Source organism: Colius striatus, chromosome 2 (assembly GCF_028858725.1).
Source record: "Colius striatus isolate bColStr4 chromosome 2, bColStr4.1.hap1, whole genome shotgun sequence".
In the NCBI taxonomy this organism is placed as follows: domain Eukaryota; kingdom Metazoa; phylum Chordata; class Aves; order Coliiformes; family Coliidae; genus Colius; species Colius striatus.
In genome coordinates this window covers 8,327,093-8,344,805 of record NC_084760.1, presented here as the reverse complement: position 1 = coordinate 8,344,805, position 17,713 = coordinate 8,327,093, and the positions used below count along the sequence as shown (strand labels likewise).

The 17,713-nt window shown below is 43.6% G+C and overlaps 1 protein-coding gene across 2 annotated transcripts in view; it reads right to left on the bottom strand.

Moving 5' to 3' along the window:
- The window catches only part of BACH2 (BTB domain and CNC homolog 2), a 205,816-nt gene that overhangs the window by 75,895 nt on the left and 112,208 nt on the right, over window positions 1–17,713 (bottom strand). For both annotated transcript variants that reach the window (XM_061990982.1, XM_061990983.1), the window contains exon 4: window positions 13,574–13,725. The gene's annotated coding sequence lies outside the window, so the exon portion shown is untranslated. The remainder of the gene's footprint in view (window positions 1–13,573; window positions 13,726–17,713) is intronic.

Here is a 17,713-nt window from a genome sequence, read left to right as displayed (position 1 = left end):
AGTGTTCTCCTGTGATCTGAAAATCCTCTGAACTATTCCCAAACAATTACTGCCTCCTCATTCTGTACAAATTTCCTCTCTAAGGTAATTTTTAATATCATAAGTAGGTCTAGTAGTGGCAACCCCATTACTTAAGATCCTCAGAGACCTTTACCATCACTCCCTCTTGAGGATTTCCACAAAGAACTCATCCTCACAGGTTTTCAGTTTTTTGAGTCCTTAATTTCCTATTGCATTGGCATGTCTCCATCACCATGACTAGTTTTATGGTGTGGTTTAATCGGTGGCAAGTGAATAACTCCTTCGCAAGGCTTTTGGGGGGGATTTCCTCCCAGCATTGCCAAAGAAGCCACGACTTGCCATGTGCCCTCCCCCACCTTGGCACTCCTTTGAAGTGGAGAAAAAGGAAAACTAGGAAATGCAACAGATGGTCTGAAATCCTCTTCCTGTGAAAACCATCACTGTGGCAGCTAGCTTAGGCAATACTTCAAATATTTCCGCATGTGCCAACAGCGATATCCATGACTAGGGAAGACGAGGAGACTGTGAAACTCCCCCATAGGCACACTATTTGCAACAGCCTAGCCCTCTTGTTGAAGGCTCTCTTCTTTTCCCTGCTCTAAATCCAGTGAGAAAACTAATCTCCAGATTTAAAGCTGACAGGTGGTACGTACATAATTAAAGATGACCTAACAGAGAATGCTCTCATTTCTGGCATATTATCAGACACTTAAGCAAAGCAATTATCAGTAGGCAATCTCTTCTGTCAACAGAGATTGGATGAAACATTTTGCCAGTCAGGAAGATACTGTAAAGATGATACATATATATTTGCAAATGCTCCAGCAATGTAACACAGACTTCAATCTCTGTTATCTCAGAGAAATGCTTCATCACCTCTGGAGGACTAAAGTAACCTCTCTTGCATTGCCATGTTCCCCTGTCCTATTCCCTTGGACTCACAGTACATACTACTCAGACCCCAGAAAACGTATCCTCCCTCCTTCTTATTCAAAAGCAAACAAAACCACAACTCCTCCAACAAACACCTTCTTCACCTGCAGGTAGCAGCCACGTCAGGTGTTGGGCACCACGTTGCTCTCTTTCTCTCCTCCTTAAAGCTCTTGTGATATGAACTCCCAAGGGGACAATTATGGACTTCGCACATCATGAAGGACTGTGCCTGTTGTGAACAACCATCTCTTACTCTTCACAGACCATGAGCTGTGCAGCTTTCCCCTGGGGGCTGTGGAAGTGGAAGAAGTGAGTGGCCTTGCTCTCCCCAGCTTATACAGGGGGCAAGTACAAATGAAGACGGGTTGGGAATTTTATGTGGAATCAACCCAAAAGCCTATGCTAGAGCTAGGAACATCTTCCCTGCTTTTTGGTTGAACAAGCAGATGGCACTGCCTCTCAAAATAGCAATGTCACCCATGCAATTTGAAAAAGGCAGAAACTTTGTAACCTGAACTCTTAAAATGCTTCCATCAAGCAGTGTTTTGCAATTAATCTAATGGTAATATCTATAGGTTGGGACATCCCTTTTTTTTGTGGTATCTAGCAACAGGACAAGGGGTGATGGGATGAAGCTGGAACACAAACAGTTCCATTTAAACATAAGGAAAAGCTATTTCACCGTGAGGGTGAGGGAGCCCTGGCACAGGCTGCCCAGGGAGGGTGTGGAGGCTCCTTCTTGGAGGTCTTCAAGACCCGCCTGGACACGTTCCTGTGTGACCTGATCTAGGTGAACCTGCTTCTGCAGGGGGGTTGGACCAGATGATCTCTAAAGGTCCCTTCCAACCCTACCATACTATGATTCTAAGAATGCAGAGAGGGTTCTGTGACCCTCCTCCCCTTTGTTTTCTTTCCAAGAAGGGATTTTTCAAAGAAAGGATCATTTTGGGGAAGAAAACTGGGGAGAACAAAAAATAATTAGGCAAAGGAAAGCCTAAAAAGGTGAGTAGTTTTCTTAATTTTGGGGAAATTAGGATGGTGAGAAGTGTGATAAACTGCAATTACATACACACACGGGACTGTAATTTCCCTTTGGAAAGAGCTGCTCTTAGGATATAAAATTGCTTTAATATTGCACTAAGACAAGTGTTTAAAAAAAAAATAAAAAGCCCTGCTTATGATAATGGATTTTCAAAGCAAAAGTAAAGCTGCTTTTCCCTGAGAATAGGGCTTTAGAGAGGGGAAACTTCACAATGCCAGTGGTGTGCATTTTGCTGCATTTCACAAGCTCTCTCATTATTTAAATTCCAATGTATTTGTGTCATAGATGGATAAACGATCTTATTGTTCAGAACATGTCTTTATATGAACATCTCTGCTGTTAGAACTAGCATTATTTTGTCTCCCCCCCCTCTCCTCTCCTTACCAAGTCAGAACAAAAGTCTCTTGTACTGCAGTTTTGGGAACTTCATGCAAATGACAGTTTTTACACATCAATCGTCAATTTAATAACACTAATGATAAGAGGGGAATTAGCAGTAACGGGTTGACTTTTTGGCAAGCAAATTAGAGTTTAGAGAGGAGTTTCTGCTATGTCAAACTTTATAGCCCTGTGTTATCAAAAGCACTAGCAGCGAGGATTAAGATTAAACCACTGACTCGTTAGCAAGCTGGGCTTACTGAACCACAGCTTTCCTGCACAAAGATTGATTACTTAGAAATCCATTGTACGAGATAGGAAGAGATAGTGATAGCCTTCTGAGACAGCAGGGAGCCATTTACACAACGAAACACATTTGCCAAGGCAGACAGATCTGACTGAGCAGGCTCAATATCTCTCTCAGTTAAAGCTGTACTGGTTAGTCTCTCAGTCTTCCCTAAGGCAGAGATTTTGGTCATTCTTTCTCCCACTCTACCCCACAATCAGGGTACTTTGCAGCATTTAAAGTACAGCCTTGTATCCAGCACTCCCATGAGTGACCCCGGTGACTTCACAGGTGCGGTTATAGGCGTTAGTGTCGCGGGACCAGCGTGGGAAAACGGCATCATATGGATGGTCAGGGCAGCAGAGAACAAATGGGTCTTCTGTGGATTGATGAATGACTACAAAGAGCCACATTTTGAAAATGTGGCTTGATCGTGACCACAGGAATGACACTGAATATAAGAAAAAGCATTTGCTTTCCCAACATGCAAAAAAACCCCCAGATGATGTGTCAAAATACCAGCTTTTGACACAAAACACCTCAGGAGAAGTGAGCGATGGCAGATTTTTAACAATACTACAGGCAAGTGCATCATCGTTTCCCATGGCAATGACCATCTACAGAGGAACTTTACAATCTTTTGCACCTTAACTCTCCTTTTCATCCAGATACACAGAAACAGTCCTATATCCTCAGCCACTCCAATGTGAGAAGTATCATAGACTCATAGAATGGGAAGGGTTCGAAGGGACTTTTAGAGATCATCTAGTGCAACACCCCTGCCAAAGCAGGTCCACCTAGATCAGGTGACACAGGTGGGTTTTGAAGACTTCCAGAGAAGGAGACTCCACACCCTCCCTGGGCAGTGTGTTATAAATTACACCTTGCTTCCTCCCACTCACCTTTGGCTATCATCAGGATCCACTAATAAATTTCTCTACTATCACATCACATCCCATGTAGTGCACCTTCTTTTCCATGGAAGCCTCGTTACTTTTTTACACTGCCTGTAGGTTTGATGCTGTGCTTTCCAGCTATGGGCTGTAAGGATTGAGTCCTACATCCTGAGGAGGTTGGGCCATTTCCATGGAAGCACTTGAACTGCAACCGTCCCAGAGTCAGCACCCCATCAGTTTGGCCATATTTCCTGGTTAATGCCCCCACAGCCCAGGTAAAGAAGCCTACACTAAGGACTGTTAATTGAACTGTGTCACAACATCCATCCTCTTGCCATGTATGGGCTTTGCTGAAATTAAGTTTCAGAGAGGAAACACAGAAGCCTGCTCCCTTATCTTTATTTACAGCATGCACTTTCAGTGGTGCTTTTCATGAGTAGTTAAGTGGAAAAATATGTTTCTAAGCAGTACAAAGTCTGCTGGAGTTTTACAAGAAGCCTCAAGGCAGGCAAGGCTTATGATGCACCACAGGAATGAAACTTACCATCTTCAGGGAGAAGCCGTTTCATTGCCAAGTGGCACTTTGGGAGAACTGTGGGAGCTGGGCTGTGTCACACCCACAAGCCAAGTGGGAAACAACAGGAGCTTGTAGGTGTTGTCTGCGTGTAAGGTCGGAGAAAGAGAAGCAGTTAAATCCCATCTCTGAGGTATCACTCCTGTGAGGGTGGATGTAATAGCTCATTGCAGGAAAAACAGGGCAAGAACTAACTCTTCCACTCAACACCATCACTGTGGCTCAGGGAAACAAGGTGGCACCGTGCACCTTGCCATGCCTCTGAATGAGACCATAAAGTTTGTGTCCTGTGATCTGCGGTTGCACACCACAATCCAGCCCCAGAGACTGCTAGTGAGAACGGCAACAATCTTCCTTGCCTTGCAAATCTAAGCATGAATTGCCCCGTAGCCAAAATCCAGCCCAAAAAGGAAGTCTTCAGTCAAATGAAGCAATGCATAAAGATCACTGCTTCATCTGGGAACACACGATGAGATTCTTCCCAAGCCTGAAGGAATCCCAATTCCTAACTGAAAAAATGGGAGCTGTGCATGCTCAACCTTTTGCTGCAGGCTGGCAACCACTCCAAACACCATCTCCAAAAATACTATTGCCTCATCAATACATTTTGTAATTCAATTAAAAAAAAATGTTAAAAAGCATCTGAAGAGTTTTGCATGGTAAACATCAGAAAAACATCACTTTCCAACCCCGCAGCCAGTTGTTCCATAATATCTTCTGCTTTGTGCTGACAACCTTTTTTCCCTCCAATCATTCAGACACAATGCCTTCAGGTCTGTCTAAGTAATGTAATTTACTGGAGTGGAATTCCCTTGATACCTTCTGCAGCACTCAGTGACAGTATCATTTATACTCTACACTGTCATGCCATGACACTGATACATTGGCTTTCATCCCTCATTCAGCGCAGAGGGTGCAATTTCACCTTCCATTGTGCCCTTTTGCAGACCGCGCGTACAAATTCCCTCCATTCATTCCTAATTACAAACCTCTGCTGAAATACTCTCATTAGATTTATATTTCTCGCTCCTAAGTGTCAATCTTATTTGAAAATTCCAATTTTCTGGGAGATTCATCCATTAGCAGCAACTTCCAAAGCATTCCTTAACTGAGAGCACTGAAAGTGAAGCTGGCAGAGCGGAGACGCGCTTAAAATACACCATTACAGCAAATCTCCATTGCTAATGTTTTTGCATTATTCAAGCTGTGCAATAAGGAGCCTGTGACTGCCCAGCACTGTTCCTCCAGCAAGCCACAGGCAGTAGCCAGCAGTTTACTGCTCTGCCTGGCTCTTGCCCCAGCGTGAGGCTGCACCACAGCCCTGAGCACCGGTGGGAGAGCATCACTGGGACCTGTTTAAGGGAGTCCAGAAACTGAGCACCCTGGAAAGGGGTTATGTCAACTGTTAAAAAATGCTTCAGTGCAGCTTGTTTGCTGTGGGAAGGTTAAAAAACAAAAACAACAAGCTGGGGGTTTCCTGAGGTAGCAGATCTTCTGCTATACAACGCAACAGGTTGTTAGAGCTCTTCAGCTGAAAATATCAAGCACGTTGCTTCGGTCACTTATACTAATCCTAGTTTAGTGGCCACATGCAGGACTGTTCCCTTTGGACTGCGTACAGAAAACATGACTCCACAGAGAGGCTCTGGTTGCAGTTAAAAAGAATCAAAAAGAGATTCGTCTACCTCTTCAAGAGAAAAAGTAAACACCTTAAAAACCTCATCACCATACAAGGGAAAAAAACGAAGAGCCGGGCAGCAGTGGATACTGACAGTTGCACAATGCGTCCTATGTGCCATCACTAAAAATAGCCCGTGTGGTGATACCCCTGGCAAAGAGCAGCGTGTCTCATCCAGTTGGAAAGCGCGGCAGCGGTGCGTGGCGCGGGATGGGCTGTGGCCACATGACGCATTCTCTCCTGCCGTTATCTTCAGAGCCATCAGTTTGAACTCAGCTGCATCGGGTGCAGCAGTAGAAAGAAGGGGAGGGGGAGGGGGGACACCCAGACATTACCCATCTCTACTGAAAAAGGAGAAATTCCATAGAAAAAAGACAGTTAAACGTTTGTGCTGCTTTTCAGCATCTGGTCACCTGCAGGATTGAGGCATGCAGGTGATAAGAACAGATGTAATGTAATTCCCTGCAGCAACCACTACTGTGGAAACGAATTATTGCTGAAGTTTTGCCCATTCCCATATGAAATACTTCAGATCTTGATTACTGTATTAGCCCTCTTGCCTTTCATACATTGTACCAAGGCAGGAGACCTCCATGCACAGGTGTAAAAGTAGAAAGGTGCCTTCCAGCAAAGAGGCAAAAGTAAAGCAGCAACAGGTACTGAGCTCACCTATGAAGAGGAGAGTTACAGCAAGCTAATTTAAAGGGATTTCATACTGCATAATAGAAGACTCACCGCATGGCTATTCCATGAAACAAGCATGTGTGCCCCAAAGCACCCCAACACCCCACATCCTCTGTGCCACGCGGCATTACTCAGAGCGAAAACCTGTTGCCTTATGCAGCTCGATTCTCAAGACCAGTACCTCTGCCACCCTGCCAAGCCTGGAAAACCTGGAAAGGTCACAAAGTGCCAAGAAAGTGGTGCAGCACAACTGCCACGCAGACAAGTTTTCAGCCTTTACCTTCGGTTCTGTAGCTCTTGGATAGATGCTCTCTCTACTCATCCATTGCAAGAATGACATCAAACTGAGAAGGTTGACATGCACAGGCACACTCATTCTCTGGAAATGCCACGGCTACTTAATGAGTGAAGCTGGGACAGCACCAAACCTGACACTATGAAGTTACGAATTTCCCTGCGTACGCTGACAACATCTCTCTTCAATGTTCCTCTTGGCCACAAGCTGACGTATCAATTAATGTGGTCAGAACAGATTTAGTAGCTCAAGATATTGCAACTAATTTAGTGGATTCCTAACCAGTGCAACTACCTGGAAAAGCTACCGAGACAGTCTATTTCAATACCCTCAGCTTAAAAACCAAACCAAAAGCATCTTATGTGCCAAAAGTTAACCCTGAGAATTTGGTTCTTGATGCTCGGCAGATTTGTACAGATTTCCCTTTTTTTCTTTCCTTTCCTTTGCCAGAAGATGAAGTTCTGGATCAACAGTTCAAGTTAACATCAGCTAAGTTTTGGAGAGTTGATTTTAAAGATCTTTCCATCCTCTCCAAAGTTGCTTTTTCCAGAGAGCAGCATAATTCTGCTTCCAAAATTCTTTCATCACCACCTCTTACTTATGCCCTGAGCCCAACTCCTTTTTTTTCTTCTTCTTTTCTTTCAATAAGAAGTTGATGAATTAAGATAGCTAGACCACACTGCAAGTAAACTCTGCCTTTCTTTCCAACACAGACCCATTTACAAGCCCTTAAGCCCAGGACTCACCAGACAGAGCCGAAGCTGCAGGCGAGCCAGTCATCAGAGCTAAGAGAAGGATTATGCGTGTTCTACAAATTCTGAAGCATTTGAATCTTATTTTTAGTTGTACACAAAGGGCAATAAATGGAAAATCTTATTGTAACCACTGCTTTTTCATGGCCACCCACATTTCCAACACCTACAGCAAAAGTATATAAATGCAAAAACCCCACAACTCATGGCTCATCTGAGCAAGGGCTGCAAACTAGCTGTTTGCTCTTACTTTTTTTTCCAGTTTGTATTTGGGATGACATTATATTCTGTTAAATCATCAAGGACAGCTATTTGCATGCAGTTTTCATACACTTACTTAGTTGCTTTATCTCAGTTACCTAGTAAAGCCTTTCTCTAAGTTAGTTGACCAGTGACTGATTTTAGAACGATGAAATGGAGGAGGTATCTCTCTCTAACTCTCTGTTTCTCCCCTTACTGCCCAAACCACTGAGATATGAGGACTTAATGCTTCACTTACCTGTGAGAAATTATGCTGAATACTCTACCCAGAAACTGGTAATTTAGACAAAAAAATCCCTTTACACTCATAATAGTAGATGAACTTCAGACAAATTGCTGTCAAGGATGATTTCATTGTGTTTAAATCCACTTTACTTCAAGTTGCTTCACAAATTACTCTCTAATTTTACACCTGAAACTCCCAGGTCTGCTACAATGTCAGTTTACTCTCCTGTCTGTCCTATTCCAGTTTCTTTCCGTTACCAAAAGCAACACAAGCATGAACCCAATTATCATCTGGAAACCTGCAGAAAGAGAACTCAATCATCTGACTCAAAAAGAAATAAAGAAAAAAGGTCCACCTGAAGACCAGCCTCAACGAGAGCTGGGGATGGGGAAAGGAGAGTGAATAATCTCATGTCACTAATTACCTTGTTGTCTCCGAACATATGAGTTATTCTAGTCAGAAAAGCATCCACTGATAACACTTTCACTTCTCAACTCTTTGCAAATCATAACAGGAAACATCTCCTGTAAGCTAGCAATCAATATTCAACAAAATAACCCAGGACAAAGTGTCAGCTCTGGGAAAATTCACCTTTACCTGCACTTGCTCATTAATTGCCTGCCAGACCCAACAGCCCATTGCCTTCCTGCAGCCGTCAGCGAGCCGAGCACGGAGGGAGCCGGCTGCTCACTGGGCACGCTGCTGAAATCAGGTGTGTACTTTTCTGGCACGGATTTAGGTCGTTAGGACCCATGTGCTGAACACAGAAATGCAGGTATCTAAGTATTATGAAAATAAATGGGTCATACACCACTGAGCTAACAACCACACCACCCCCAAGCCGGGCACTGAATGACTGTGCAGGGTTCTGCCAGAGGGACAGGATAGGTCGAACCAGCAGTGAAAACAAAACTGATGTGGTGAGATGGATTTTACTTTTCACTGGTTTGGGTTACAGAGAAAGTTGATTTTGCCCTCACCATCTCTCAGTCTTTTCTGTAAGAATAAATACATAATAAAGCGCTGCGTGGGCAGGTAAAGGTGCTCTGTGGAGACATCTCAGCCCTCCCCGGCGAGGGGCAGTGCCACGGGCCCTGGGCAGAGGGAGGGCTGTGACTCAGTCCCTTGGGCTGACACACGCAGGCACCCAGGCTGTCACCTGTCACAGTGCAAAATAAAAAGTCCTCGCCACAACACAGCGGCCACGTGGGGAACGCCGAGTAAAAAGATCAATGCGGCCGCGCGCCCACGCGGCCTGTCGCACCGCCGGGGCCGTGAGCAAACAAACCTGTGGTCAATGGCAGCAAAGGGGAGAGCTGACACCGTAATTCGGCTTTGTGCAGCGTGCTCTCCTGCACCAACACCACCACTTTCCTCTCTTGTACCAGCTAAACACAGGCACGACACCACTCCTGACCATGCAGCCTGCGGTCGCTGTGTGTATCCGGCTGGGGATGCCTCCAGCATAGACCTCTTGGTGAGAAACATCCAGCACTTGTCAGACCATACTGAATATATTTGTTCAGAAAGAGTTTTTGTTTAAAGAAGATACATACTTGTACGTATGACTATTGCATATATAAAACCACAGAATCACAGAATGGCAGGGGTTGGAAGGGACCTCTAGAGATCATCTAGTTCAACTCCCCCGCTCAAGCAGGTCCACCTAGATCAGGTCTCACAGGAATGAGTGCAGGTGGGTTTGGAAACCTCCAGAGAAGGAGACTCCACACCCTCCCTGGGCTCCCTCACCTTTAACATAAAACAGTTTTTCCTTAAGTGGAACTTTTTGTGTTCCAGCTTTTGTCCACTATCACTGCACACTATAGCAAAAAGGGTCACTGCATGCTCTTGACAAGCACCTTTTAAATACTTAATGAGATTCTTCCCCCAGTCTCCTCTTCTCCAGACTAAACAGCCCCAGGTCCCGCAGCCTTTCCTCATAAGGAAGATGCTCCAGTCCCCTGATCATCTTGGTGGCCCTGTGCTGGACTCTCTCCAATAGTTCCCTGTTCAATACAGGTATTTATATATATATATTTATACACACACACACACACACACAGAGGTATGTATATATAAAAATACATTTATTCAACAGATTTATTTGCAGCAAACACTTATCAAAAGCCACACCAAAACACCCAGGCTGGGAGTGCAGCTTGCCTTGGTATTGAGGCACGAATGCTGTCGAGGAGCACCTGATTAGGCTGAGGGACTGATGCAGGGCTAGCAGCGGTCACTGGCTTTATGTATTCTCAGCAGGAGTAATCGGATTAATTAGTGGCAAAGAAGACTTCCCTGAGATCACAGGAAGATGCTTTTTGGATGTTGCAATCATGTTGCTCAGGACAGGATGCCATGGGAGGATGTGAAGCTCTCTGGACTGGGAGATGCTCCACATGATGCTGCATGAGGTGTGGAGCCCTGACAACTCAGTACTTTAAAATGGGTAAGAAAATACCTCTGCACTGTAAAATCATCACTCCAACATGAAAATTTACCAGAAAAATCATGAAAGCTTCCTTATGAGGAAAGGCTGCAGGAACTGTTTAGTCTGGAGAAGAGGAGACTGAGGGGGGATCTTAATATTTACAAATATCTAAATGGTGGGTGTCAGGAGGTTGGGGCAGCACTTTTCTCCATGGTATCTAGCAAGACGACAAGGGGTAATGGGATAAAGCTGGAACACAAAAAGTTCCATTTAAACGTAAGAAAAAACTCTTTCAGTCTTGAGGTGAGGGAGCCCTGGCACAGGCTGCCCAGGGAGGGTGAGGAGGCTCCTTCTCTGGAGGTTTCCAAACCCACCCGTACATGTTTCTGTGTGACCTGATCTAGGTGGATCTGCTTCTGCAGGGAGGTTAGACTAGATGATTTCTAAAGGTCTCTTCCAATCCCTACCATTCTATGATTCTATGAAATCCAGACATGGTCATTTCTTGCACCAAAATCCAATCGGATAAAACCACCCATGTCCTCAAGTGTGGCCATGGTGCTTGAGAAGTGTGTTTTGTACCGAGAGTTAGGAGTGTTTGGTAAGTCAATGGTCAAAGCAATGCGACTTCACCTTCAGAAATCTGATTTCCTCCCTTAATTCAGCCAAGTTACCTGACCTTTCAGTTCAGATTTACAGAAAGACCCATTTTTGCCCAGGCTGTGGTGGTAGGCGGGTGACAGACATACATTCACCAAAATCTGCATCTTTAAATTGTACATTATTTACATCTGCCTACAGATGCTCGTAGGACAGATTTCAAGCAATCTCTTTTTACAGGACCCTTGAAATCTTCTGAAGAATGCATACCTAGCAAATATGAAATCTGTGTGCAGAGGTTTCTGAGTTTTGGGTTGCCTTTTCTTTTCTTTTTTCCCCCTTTAATTTCCTGAACAAAGCACTTAAAGGCCCTTGCTGAATTCTCAATGCTTCGTAAGCAGTACAAATTAGGAACAATTTATTAGACTCAGAATGCCATTGATTGGGATGTTATTTTTGCCGCTTCTGAAGGAGAACACACGGGTAAAACAAAGACGAGAAATGGGAACAAGGAAGACACTTTTCTGCTTTGAATTCAAACATCAACATGTATTATTTTTATGGAGATCACACTGATCAGCACCCTAGCAGTATTATGAAAACTAAACAATAAATGGAAGGTGGCTGGGGCATGGATATGAAATACCCTGGGAAAGGCAAGAAGAATATGATTGTTACAGCTGGGTCAATCTTGTGCAACTGCTCTTTCTAACAGGGCTAATTAGCAAGGGAAAGTTTGCTTCTTTCTATGGGAATTGCTGTAACAGGGTAATTGTTACAAGCTGAGTTTGCCATCAAAAAAAACCCAGCCAGCCAGCAGCAAATATTGAGAAATTAAGTAAGCAACCAGAAGCTTGCCCTAGTATCTGCCTGTCCCAGCACAGACCTGCACATATAACGGGTGCAACCCCAGCCAACAGCCTGCAAGGTGTTACACACTCTGTTTTAGAAGTCTGGTGTATCTCGAGGAAACAACTGTAGTAAAAACCAACCAACCAAACAAATGAAGTTAAGCACATATTTCACCTATTTCAACTATTTCACCATGAGGGAGCCCTGGCACAGGCTGCCCAGAGGAGCTGTGGAATCTCCTTCCTTGCAGGTCTTCAAGACCCGCCTGGACATGTTCCTATGTGACCTGATCTAGGTGAACCTGCTTCTGCAGGGGGGTTGAACTAGATGATCTCTAAAGGTCCCTTCCAATCCCTACCATTCTATGATTCTATGTTTGATGACTCCTATATCCCTAACACTGGTTTTCAAGTTTATTTGGCCCTCAGACCTGGTTTTGCTGTTGGAAACAGAAGCTTCTGGTTATTGGCAGCACAAGAAGTGGCAAGATAAAACTCCCAATGTACTTCTTGGAATAAGAGAGGGTTTTTTTTCTATTTACGTTCATTCAGTTTCTGGCTGCTTTTTCAAGTACCCTAAGAAGGACGACACTTTTAAAGTCAGTTCCTCTGAAAGGGATTGTAATAATGAATTTGCAAGATGCCTAATGATATGCTTTTCAAACATTCAAACAGAAAAGCCTGCAAAAAAAAAGTGAATAAGGCTTCCAAACCCCAAGGGAATGGTGCTAAGTAGGACTAATGAACAACAAGTTGTTTCTGTCTGCCTGGCTGTTACAATTCTTATTTTCAAGTTTTCTTCCCTTAAGACAAGCAATAGAAACAAGTTTCAAGTCAGATCCATCCCACAATTAGGGTTAGAACTGCTGACAACTTAAAAAGGGTCAAACCAATTTCTTCTCTCCATAACAGCCCACTGATTCCATGACAGGCAGATGCTGTGAGAGGTTTCAGAGAAGGATTTAGCCATTAGGGAGGACAAAGCACAACACCACAGCCGTACCCCTTTGTGGGAAGGAAAAATCAAAGCATACAACACATACCAGGAACTAACATTCAGACTGAGGACACAGGACGGGGTCTGCAGCCCAGTCAGTCACCTTTGATTGTAGTAGCATGGCTTTCTCCACCCTGCTACAGCCAGGTGGTGCAACTAATTACACCTGAAAGGAGCTGGAGGTGGTAATGAAGATTACTGATGCTTACACAGCCTTTTGCTGGAGTAGGCTGAAAAGATAAGTAGTAGCAGGGCTTCTCCAAGGGAGCTATTCTGGAAACCCCGTAGCAGGAGGATATGGGGTTTATGATGGGATACCTGCAATCCTGCTGAGTAAACCACAGCCTTCAAACCTGTGCAGAGCACACAAGGCTTTGGCACAGCACCCTGAGGTAAGTGTAAGCTTACCCAGTTGAGCAGGAGAGCAAAGCATAGTCAGGGGAATGGGGTGAAGAGAGCTATTTTAAGTACTTCTCATGATGGTTTACTATGGTAGCAGAACAGTTAGAAAAGCCTTCAAAATGACAATCACCATGTTGAATTACAGCTTTTACAGTATTTTTCATAAAGTATGATGTTTACTGCCTCCAACTTGCCTCCCCAAGACCCTTTTTTTTACTTCTTTTTTCCCCTTTAAATAGAAAGGAATTTGAATCACGACTTACATGTAATTTTTCTAGGTTTTGTGCTGGCTAAATTGTTCTCACGATGCAGGGAACACGATCAATGGAGAAATTAAGAGGTTGCAGCAATCCATTAAGAAGTGGCCCTCCAAAGCTTTGCAGGGCAATGTTCTGGCAACTCAGTCGATAGCAACCTGAAAAAAAAAACCAATAAAGGCAAGCTTTAAAAATCTCAAGCACTGAATCTTCACAAAAACCCTTCTTCTTTCCTCCCTCCTACCTTCTAATTCTAAACCAGTTTGAAGTCCTTTTTGTTTAGACACAGAAGGTCTTCATGTCAAACAGGACAATTAGATCATGCCCATTACATACCTCCTCTTTAAGCTGTATACATATACAACAAAGACTATGTTTTTCTTGCACTCATACAGCACCCAGACATCTGAGGCCCATGAGCAGAATTACAGAACAGATACACCAGTACTTCTGTGATTATTCTATCAGATCATACCCCAGGTACATGCATACTTATAAAGAAACTCTTTATGATGAGAATGGGGAGGCAGTGGAAGAGACTGCCCAGAAAAGTTGTAGACAACTCATCCCTAGAAGTGTTAAAAGGTCAGTATAGATGGCGCTGTGAGCAACCTGATCTAGTGAAAGATGCCATTGCCCATGGCTGGGATGTTGAACTCAATGAGCTTTAAAGCACAACCAAGACCAAGTTCTCTCAAACTGTGCATCACATCAGAAAGGTGTTCCAACAAAACTAGTAAAATGATCTAACAGACCTTAAATACCAATTAATAATGTCTTCTGTCAAAGCTTCACTAGGATTTTATCAAGGCATTTAAGTTAGGAACTTCAAATTTGTTCGTTTCCACTTTATTCTGAGGAGCTTCAGAGAAGAAACACTATCAGTACAGATGACATGTGCACCATATATTCCCATCCACTGTAAATCAAAGCTACGTGTCACACCGGCTCAGATCCCACCCAAAGCTCAGCCTGAAAGGCTTTCCCCATCTATCAAGGAAGCAGTCACACGCTGACTCTCTGGTTGGAGAGGAGGGTGTGAAGGAAACAACTTGTGGAAGAAGTAATTAGTTTTGAGTTACAGGTGTTTTCAAGCTGAAGTTTTAAAGTTGCCAGTGCCCAACACTTTACTGTTTTGCTGGAAAGTAACACATTTGAATGCTTAACTGTTATTTAAGTAAACTTGAATAAAGCTGGGGACTGGGAATGGAAAAGAAGATGACTTTCTTTAGAACAGAAGGCAGCACTACAAGCAGTAGTATGATCACTCCAAGACTGTGTCTGCAGAACTACCACAAACTAAAGCCAGATGAAAAAGGGGGACATCAGGGAAATTAAAAGACTATAATAAAGTTTAGACTTTTTTGAAAGCCACTATTATTTTTGTGATCTTTAGAGGTCCCTTCCAACCCCTCCCATTGTGTGATTCCTGAGTGAAACGTGCAAAGTCACAGACTCAGAGAATCTTAAGGGTTGGAAGGGACCTTGAAAAATCATCTAGTCCAACAAACTCTGCAGTAAAAACTTCTGGTTTCTCAAGAAATGTGCACAGTCTATAACAAAAGTCAAAAAACAACACAAAATAGTGCAGATGAAACAAGTTTGGTTGTTGCTTTATTGGTAAGTATACAGTTCCTGTTAAAAAAAGTGTTCAATACTTTCTGAGCACTGATGCTACAGCATTTTACTCCAAGCCTTGTAGACAACTGGATCGTTTAAAAAGTAGGTTATTTCTTCTGGATGGCATTCCCCTAGATGTTTTACCAACAGATACTCAAATTACTGCCACCTTTAAGGATTACCTATATGGGTACTTCAAAAGAATCATGAGGCTACACTAGGAACAAGATGTTTGTGTCTCTTCAGTTTATGTAATTTTCTCTGACTGTAAAAGGACTGAATATTTATGGTCACATATATACATTATCTAAATTGCCTATAAAACTAAAAATATAAACTCCAAATCTGTTGGGTCATAAATCACTGGTAGAACAAAAATAACTGTTGCTTACTCAATGGCTGAAGGAATAGAAGCAAGGAAGGGTCTGTGTTTTCAAGGCCGAGTCAGTTTTCTGAGCTAAAATTGCACTTGTGTATCAGAAGGAAAGCAGGATAAACAGAAGAGGGGATCAGGGAAACAAGGAAAAAAAAGGAGTGGGGGGAAGATTTTCAGTGCCACGCTTTTCCAAGAAAGTGTGATTGATGTTCACTGCTGCAGAAAGCATGAGGCTGCATCCCAAACATTTCATTCCCTTCTGTAAATGTCTCACGCTGTATCTCGCCCCGTGTTCCTTAGATATTCTTGCTCTATGCACTACGGTCCAGCCAGCATCAGGTTTTAGACATGATCTAAAACATGAAAGCAGGAATCTCTCTGCCCGGAGGTCAGCTTAGGGTAGAATGAAACCTAACCCCCTGCCTACGCTCAACATGAGGGTTTCTTCATGCTTTCCATTCTGCTCTCTTTCTGAAACAGGCAAATTATGAAAAGTAAAACTGTCACTAGAGCTGTAAATCTACAAGGAATACATGAAAACCGAGCTTAGAGGAAACGAAGAGCTGACGGTGCATCTATTGAAGATGGGTTTTGCATTTCAACAAGCTGACTGGCCAAGTTCACAGCATGGGAAGAGCTGATCGCTAGGCAGGAGAAGACACACCCTCCACTCCAAGGCTTGCTCACATCAAGGTCTCAGCTCTCAGCACAGACCTGTATAACTGGGCAATCAGTTACACTCATGAGAGGCCGTAAAAAACTCATTGCTCTATGTGAACTTGAAGACTCAGCTCCTGGAGTCACGGAGGGTGCAAATAAACCTTATCATACAATCACAGAATCGCTGGAAAAGATCTTTAAGATAATCGAGTTCACACTGCCAAGCTCACCACTAAACCATATCCTTAAGTATTAAACCATATCCCTAAGTAGTATCTGTATATTAAAAAAGAAGCATCTGCCTTCACAGCTGCAGAGAAAGCTAGAAAAACAACAATACATCAAACCAAACACTCTTGTTTTTAACTTACATCGTTTAACAACCTCTTGCACATTTTGGAACCAAGTTACCTTTCTTTCTCCCCTTCTGAAGGCTTCCCAGCTTAAGCTAGCACTGAAGAATACAAATGGAAAGGAGGATGCATCAGACACCACAAGCGGCAGAAGGAGGCATGAAGCTAAAAAAGGATCTACTTTAAGAAAACACCTTCCTGCTTGGATTCTGCTTCACAGAAAACAAGCAAACACATCAGTGTTCACGATGAGTGTGTAAAACAAGGGCTGTGTAAAATGAACCCACAAGAAAAGACGAGTTGGTGAGCTCAGAGACAAGGACAAGGGGAAAAAAAATACCAAAGGAAGAAGAGAGCACAGATGTGCAAACAGAGATGGTGTTTTCTGAAGCGATGCCTCGCTTGGTGGAGTGCAATGCTTCCCACACAAACGTATGCAGAAACTACTTTCAGTGAAGTCAAGGATCCCAGACTCTTACATGCAATATCATTCCAGATTAGCAACAGTGTTTTCTTTACTTTTAGTGTGTTTTTGCATGAAGCTGAAGGATATTTCTTTCTGGTTGAAACAGCTTCATTGGAACACTTGTAGCTTGCAACTGCTTGAAGGATCGCCTGAGGCTTAGAAGGCATTTGCAGTGCTCCTGACATCTAGTACAGGATCTCTCCCTGAAATCTGTAAATTAAAGCCAAGATGATACTGATATCTAAGTCAGAAAAGATGCACGGCCTGCTTTGCTATCAGTGGATCTAATTTTCTCCTAATAACCTGCTCAGTTCACTCCTCTTTCATGTTCCGTCTCTCATATGCATTATTTGGCCAGAGGCAGAGTCTGAAAAGGCACAGCAGCTTCTTCTTTGGTGCCCTGAGGTGGGATGCAGATGACCACCACAACACAGGAGGTGTGGAAGGGCCACAAGCAGAGAAGCAGCCACCCAGCACCCCCAGGACCAGCTCTGCAGCACGTCCCTATCTGGGAGAGCTCTGTCAACGGTCTGCGGAGATGAGATTGAGCTGTTTGTTCAGATAATGGCAAAACCACGTGAGGAATCAGTCTGGCTAGAAACCACGACTCAAGTCATCAAGAGAAGCAGCAAGATAACTGCTGCTGGCTGACTGAAGGGGGAAGGCAGCTG